General features: G+C 38.3%; 1 long non-coding RNA gene across 1 annotated transcript; it reads left to right on the top strand.

Annotated features, from left to right (window-relative positions):
• The first annotated feature begins 2,842 nt into the window (after positions 1-2,842).
• LOC127662904 (uncharacterized) lies at positions 2,843-6,274 on the top strand. The gene is made up of 3 exons (XR_007972932.1): positions 2,843-2,857; positions 3,552-3,658; positions 6,121-6,274. It is a non-coding gene; the product is annotated as an uncharacterized LOC127662904 (long non-coding RNA).
• Positions 6,275-7,341: the final 1,067 nt, after the last annotated feature.

Raw genomic sequence — 7,341 nt, forward strand, 5'->3', positions numbered from 1 at the left:
GCTGCTGAGCACACTTCAGAGCGTTAAAATGCTAAATGGGACGGCCTACGGACTCGTAGACTCAGCGAGCACGCGCAATTTAAGTCCACGAGACCGAAAGTCCGCATGAAGTGCGCCATTTAGGACAGAGCATTAGAGCTGGTGTCTGCTCGGGGGTGTTTTTTGTGCGGCTGATCGCTGCTTCGGCTGCTCTGCGTCAGAGGTATGTGTTTGTTTTGCATTTTTGTACCCTTGCTTATTCTTTATAGCTAATTGTAATGTTTAATTAGTTGGGAAAGCTTGTGTCTGATTGAGTGTGCTCGCTGTGCTGTATAGTGCGGCTGATCGCTGTTCATTTGAGTTGTATTCTTCCGCACTAACAATCTGCTTTCATGCTGTGTGTCGTTTGGTGACTGCTGCTCTCCTGCTCAGTTGGTGTATCTTCTGACTATTATTATTATTATTATGGGCGTGTTCAGTATGTTGCGCAGGTTTTGAGGTGCATGATCTGTGCATTCATTTCCTGTATAGTGAACTTTGAAATATCTGCTGCTGAATAGATGGTATGGTCTCCGCATGTTGTATGTAAAACCCACTTATGTCTCTATGGCCACCTTTTAAAGGTATGTGGATTAGTTTCAACTTTGCTTTACATTTTTGGTGAATAAATCAGCCCATTAGTGCATCTCTTCCTGCTCTGTCACTGCATGGCTTGAAGCTTGGATGCTGATGTTTTGTTTCAGTGTTTTTGTTTTTGTTTCTTTTTTGGTGTTTGGTTGCTTTAAATGTTTTTTTGTTTTGCTTTTGCTGGCTTTCAAGCTCAATCGTTTGTTTTTATTTATTATTTTTGTTGGCTGCTACACTAGTGGATCAAACTCTTTGCTGTGGTGCCGCTAACCATTGGAGTGGATATACTCAGGTTTGAGTGTCTTTCTCCGTGAATTTGATTTTGATTTCTTTTTTTGTCTTTCTAGGAGCTGGTGGTCTGGAGTGGGCAGGCTAGTCATCCCCATGTGGTGGTGTTTCTCCTTTCACTGAGTGCTGTGTGCATATCTTTGCAGTGAATCTCACTGGAGTGTGTGAGCGTGTAATCTGTTGCACGTGTGGGTATTTATTATTGCCGGCATTATTAAAGCCCTGTATCTAGCCTGCTTTGCTACTGGTAAGCCCCAGCTAAGAGTTATTTTGTAAATGTGTGTTGTAATGTTATATTACAGAAGATTGGTACTGTTTGCCTTTTTATTGGCACTTTATTCCTGCTACATCACATTGAATGCCCTTTTCTTCTGTGTTTTTAATATATTTTAATATGACTGAATAAATATATGTTTGGTATAAACATACCCATGTCTCATTGTCTCTATGTGAGAGAAACCGAACCTGTGACCTTGTTGGGTATTTCTCTGGGTAATTAGACCGGGGTGGCATAGTCGCTATTTGCTGTAGAGGTAAACCCTCCGAGAGGTGTATCATCTGAGAACTCTGTTTTTTTTTAACTGCCTTGATCCGCTCGCTTTGTCACACAGTAATTACAAATGACTGTGGTCTAGTCTGACTTGAGTAAAGTAACAGGTACAGCATCTGTAGACTTTCAAAGTAGCGCCATATTTAATTTTTTGATGAGAAAAAATTAGGCTGTGAGGAACAAAGCGGAAACATACTCTACGCAAGTACAAGAACACAGATCTGAGTGCTTGGCCACTGCATACACCCCTAAATGCATCTGTATTAGGCCTACTCATCTGATAAATTAAAACAAATTTGACAAAGATATATTGTACCTTCAAACGTATGTGCCATTTAATTGGATGCTTTAATAATCTGGTAAATTGCTATACATTGACTTTAACCTGTTCAGCAATATTCTCTATAATCACAGTAACTGGATAGTATACGTAACAGTAAACTGCCAGCAGGAGGTGAAGCCACTGGAAGTGTTAGAGTAGCCATCTTGGTTTTCCCAAACTGTCATGGAGCATCAATGACTGACAGGAGAAAACGCCCAGGCCTGAGTTTTGTGATGGAGTATGTGGTGAGCAGGTTGTGGCCGAGCTGTGTCTGGACAGAGCAATGCTGGGGAAATAAGTGGTGAACGATTTCCACCTGTGCACCACACCAGTCTCCCGTTCCAGTGAGGAGCAGCGGCTGTTCTTAAGAAGAGGAGACAAAGCTTCAGTGAGAGAGACACAGAGCTGTGTATGGGTTGAGGATTGTGTACTGAAAAGAAATTTTATTTTGTGTCAAACTGAAAAGTGTTTTTAATAAATTTCTTATGTTTGGATGTTTACCCTGCTCCTGCTTCCTCCTTCATAAGAAAGGCAGTGGTCTGTCACATGGTGATTGAATAACTAATGTTTACTTGCTGAAATTAGATGATTTCCTATCCACAGTTTTCCTGAGCATCCACTGGGCGGCGCCATGATGATTCTAATAGTTTTGTATTTCTGGTCTCCAGACGGCAAGTAAAAACTGCCGAAATGAGTGATCCAGAGGAGAACAACAAACAACCAACCATTTAAGTGTTATTTAGTGTAAAAATGTATTTCAGACTCATCTTTTGCTGTCATAACTCAGATTAATGAATGATATCAATGTAACTAACCTTTGACCATCTCTTCATGTCATCTACCCAATCAGATGAGGTACTGGCTATAAAAAAAAATTCAATCTCGACTCTGTGAAGTATCGACTAGTTTTGACAATTTTTACAAAATGTAATACCTTTCAATATTACCTGCTGTGAAAACACAAGAGACAGGAAACTGAAAACAGTCGAATCTTGGAAAAAGGTGGATTAAGTCAATTGAGCTGTTTCAGTGATGTCACTTTTCTCCGCCTCCAACATATTTGTTACCATCAGTGGGAAGAAACAATTGCGGTGAATATGACTGACGGTCTCCGATGTAGATGCAACTGAGATTCGTCCTCCGCCACCCGGATTGAGGCATGCCACTATGCCACCACGAGGACTTAGAGTGCATTGCGAATTGGGCATTCCAAATTGTGGAGAAGAAATACAGTCATACAGTCAGCCAGGTTAGCTGTAAAGCTAATGATCAGGACACTACAAATGGGTAGTTTTCAGCTGCCGATATTTAATAAGATACTACACGTTTATAACCTAGAAATAAGAGAAAATGATACAAATCTTAAGTCATAGTATTCCTCTGATGGCGTCCATTTCTTTAAAAGTTTGTGGCCTTGGAACTTATCTGTTTGTGCTTGATTCCATGCTCATGACAGCGCTGTGACTCTGGTCCCGCCTTGATAGTAAAACGAAGCGTGATTGGTTGAAGGAAGAACGTGCTACAATTGGTCCAAATAATGTGGCTTTTATTTGATTGGTTTCAGTAGACAATGGGTGGAGTCCACCTATTTGTAGATTTGTGTGCACATATTGATGCTAGATTTCTTTCAAAAATGACAAATGTGTGTAGTGATCCGCAAATGCACAGGAAGTGATCCACAAAAAATGTGCGTGATTCAAAAATGAATGCTGGACAAAGTTGTGTTTGAGTTAAAAAATATATTTGGAAATATTGTTTTTATTTGTAAATCTCATTTGATCTCAGTTCAGGACACTCTGGGCGGTCATTAAAGGGTTAAACCGTTGAAGCACCAAGTCATGTAACAAAACAACATGGCATCAATCTCAGCAATGGCAGCAAAACTACATCTGGTAAGAAATAATTTTATAATTTTTACACTATTTGAGTCAAAAGACTCAAGAGTTTCTAGTTTCATTCGATATGCTATTTTGAAAATTTCATCGATTTATTGCACAACAGCACACTGTTAAACACAATGACCACATTTGTGTACTATAAGGCCTTAGAAATTCTATATTCAGTGTGCATTATCACAATGAGAATCAATGGATTTATTCAAAAGCTGAAAAAGTTTGCTTTCAGGGGCTTTATATGGAGTTAGCATGAAAATAAGGGGCATTTTGAACTGTTCTTAGAACAGTGCAGACAGACAGCACACCTAGAGGTTAAGACATTCTCTAATTAGGGGGCAAGAGCAAGGTGCATTCACTCCAAATGTCCAGTCAAAAGTTAAATTTCAGGCTGCAGATGATGTTTGGACCTATCAGCGTGGTTGGCAGACATAGGACAATGGTAATCAGTAGACCTATTTAGATTCAGAATTTATTATATTACATTTTATTTTAACAAGGTTATCAGTGATTGGACGATGTTGGCCATTACTTTGAATCAGAATTAATTATGCTAATTTTCAATTGATAAAATGCTTCAGCACTGGCTATTATTTATTTATTTATTTATTTATTATGCAAAAAGAGAACATTGAGATTTTGCTCCCATAGTAGAAAGAACATTGTAACAAAAGTCAAATCAAGTCAAACAATTTATATATATATTAGTTTTTAATTTGTACTTTTCCTAATACACATTGTTCCAAAGCCACTGTAATGTCTGTAACGTCTCAAAAAAATTAATAAACTATATAGTATATTGTGGCAGGGCGGAGGGTGGGGCCGGGTCGTGATCATACACACCCGGTCCCTTATCAGGCTAATTAAGCCTCGGAGAGGGATAAAGGCCGATAGCAGACGGTGGTGCGGAGAGAGAGATTGTTTACGGACATGTCCGTCATGTGTGTGTTTGTGTCTTAAGTTTCTCATTAAAATATTATTTATATCGTCAAGCCGGTTCTCGCCGCCTCCTTTCCATTGACTGCTTTACATATATTTTTCTATATCATAGTGTATTTTTACATATCAAACATAGAAAAGTACTTACATAGAATAGCTTGGATATTATGTGACCCAGGAGAGAGCATATGAGGTTATTAAATGTATTTATGCTGCAAGAAACACATTCAGCTGTAGCAGAAACAATGGTACCATGATGCGAGAAAGCACTGAGAAACACAGCTAAGTTAAAGATTAACACCGCCAATGGTCAAAGTGACCGTATTATGCTCAGACTGTTATATTCTATTTACTTAAAATGTATACTTTTATAATACATGCATTTAAAAGGTTATTTAAAAAAATAGACTAAAAGCCAGGTTTCCACCATTAAAAAGAAGTCAGAGGCTCTGTGAAATAATGGTGGTGGACGGTATCCATTGACTACACAGGCGTAGGCATGAGATAACAAACTGTATAAAAGCTGAGGGTTTGGACCAAAAATTCAGAACTCAGCTGATGTCTTGGGTTTGTTGGTCTGTTCAATAAACTCAAGCCTTTGACACCTGGAACTCCTGACTTCAAGAGTTTTCTTACTGAGAGGGTAGAAATGTTTTCATACTCCACGACACCAACAATCCTGGAAACATAAAAGAAATCTGACTTTCTATAGCTTGGAATTATTTATAATTTCACAATTTAGTCCTGCTGTCCCCACATGAGGACATAAATTTTTAGGAAAACTATTTTGCTCTTCAAATTGTTATTATTATTTGCATGTTTATTGGGGGCCAATTGTTACAAAAAAGTAGTCACCCTGGGGTCTCAGGAGGTTCATATTGCACAACACATTATGACACTGATACACCAAAATAACTATTGAATTGATAATGCACTGTGAATACTGTAGGTACATTTTCATGCAAGTGGTTTACAGCTATTTTTATTTTTTATTTTTTTATGTTCATCAAACTATCCAGTGACCCCTGGTTTTACTTGTCATGTACACAGGAAACCCTTGTATAGGCAGTGCATTTATATGGCAGTCACTTAAAACGTATTGCCATTTCTCAATTAGGATCCCAGGACATGTCAGGGCAATGTGCTTCATTTCACAACAAGGCTACTAGAAACTTTAATTTATCTCCAAACACAAGGTCTTGGAAATGTAGTTCTTTTTTTAGCATCTGAAAAACATTTGAGTGCAACGAATGCTGTTAGAAGAAGTGTAAATAATACATCTTATATGGAATTTTCCCCACTGCCTAGTGTTCACAGGACTAATATTTGTGATAAAATGATTGATGTGTGGGTTTACTTTAATTAAATCATTGATATCATAGATCTCAAGTATACAGGTCAGACCTGTTTTACTAGTGAATGATGTCTCATTATCAGAGACTCTATTTAGTTTAATCTATCCTTCCTTTTTTTCTCCCCTTTTCTCTCTAATTTGGAATGCCTAATTCGCAATGCGCTCCAAGTCCTTGTGGTGGTGTAGTGGCATGCCTCAATCTGGGTGGCGGAGGATGAATCTCAGTTGCCTCCGTGTCTGAGACCATCAATCTGCGCATCTTATCACATGGCTTGTTGAGCACGTGACCGTGGAGACCTAGCGCATGTGGAGGCTTCACGCTATTCTCCACGGCATCCACGCAAAACTCACCAGGATCCCCACGGAGAGCGAGAACCACAAGAAGGTTAACCCAACATGACTCTACCCACCCTAGCAACCGGGCCAATTGGTTGCTTAGGAAGCCTGACTGGAGTCACTCAGCATGCCCTGGATTCGAACTTGTGACTCCAGGTGTGGTAGTCAGCGTCTTAACTTGCTGACTCTACCCAGGCCCCCACACACATTCTTTCACAGATTGCCTCTCAGCTGTCTGACTCACTTTCTGCCATTTGCTTATTGGTTGAGCCCCTGCTATGTATTATGTTTCACTTCTGCTTTGTTACTGGCAGATGGCACCAGAGGACACTATACAAACACACTAACACTTTCACTATTATACTGTGAAATACTATGTTATATTATGCAGGGTTGGGGAGAAACAGAATACATGTAATGGGATTATGTCTTTAAAATACAAAATATAAGTAACTGTTTTCCACTATGATTACAATTTAAATCATTGGTATTTAGAATACTGCTACATTCAAATAGTGTTTTGATTACTGAAGAGATTACTATTTAATATTTAGTCCTTTCAGATGGAAAACATTTATACATATAAATGATGTGATCCACATTGCATTTGAACAGCGGTGAAACACTTTCTTGTGATGTGTTACATTCATAGGAGCAGACAGAGAAGTCAGTTTGGAGCAAGTTTGGAGCAGAAGAAATAGAAATAAACCTTGTGAAAATTGTCCGCTTTACGCTAAGCTAAAAGGCTATTTCTAGCCATTTTACATGCACATTACCAGTCACGATCATATTTTTTTTTATTAAGAAAATTCACGTTAGATCATATTTTTTTTTTTCTAGTAAGACCTTTGATATTAGGGCAAAAATCATATTCTTGATAATAATTTTTGTATTGTTTTCCTGTAAAAATATCAAAAAATACTTGAAACAAGATAATTTTGATTTATCTAGTTTTAGAAACAACACTGCATAAGATATTTAGGTTTTTCAGAGAATGTATTTGTAACGTGTATTTTGTCTAACTGTATTGTTAGAGTTTTTATAGTCAAAACAA

This window comes from Xyrauchen texanus, chromosome 22 (genome assembly GCF_025860055.1).
Source record: "Xyrauchen texanus isolate HMW12.3.18 chromosome 22, RBS_HiC_50CHRs, whole genome shotgun sequence".
NCBI classification, from domain to species: Eukaryota; Metazoa; Chordata; class Actinopteri; order Cypriniformes; family Catostomidae; genus Xyrauchen; species Xyrauchen texanus.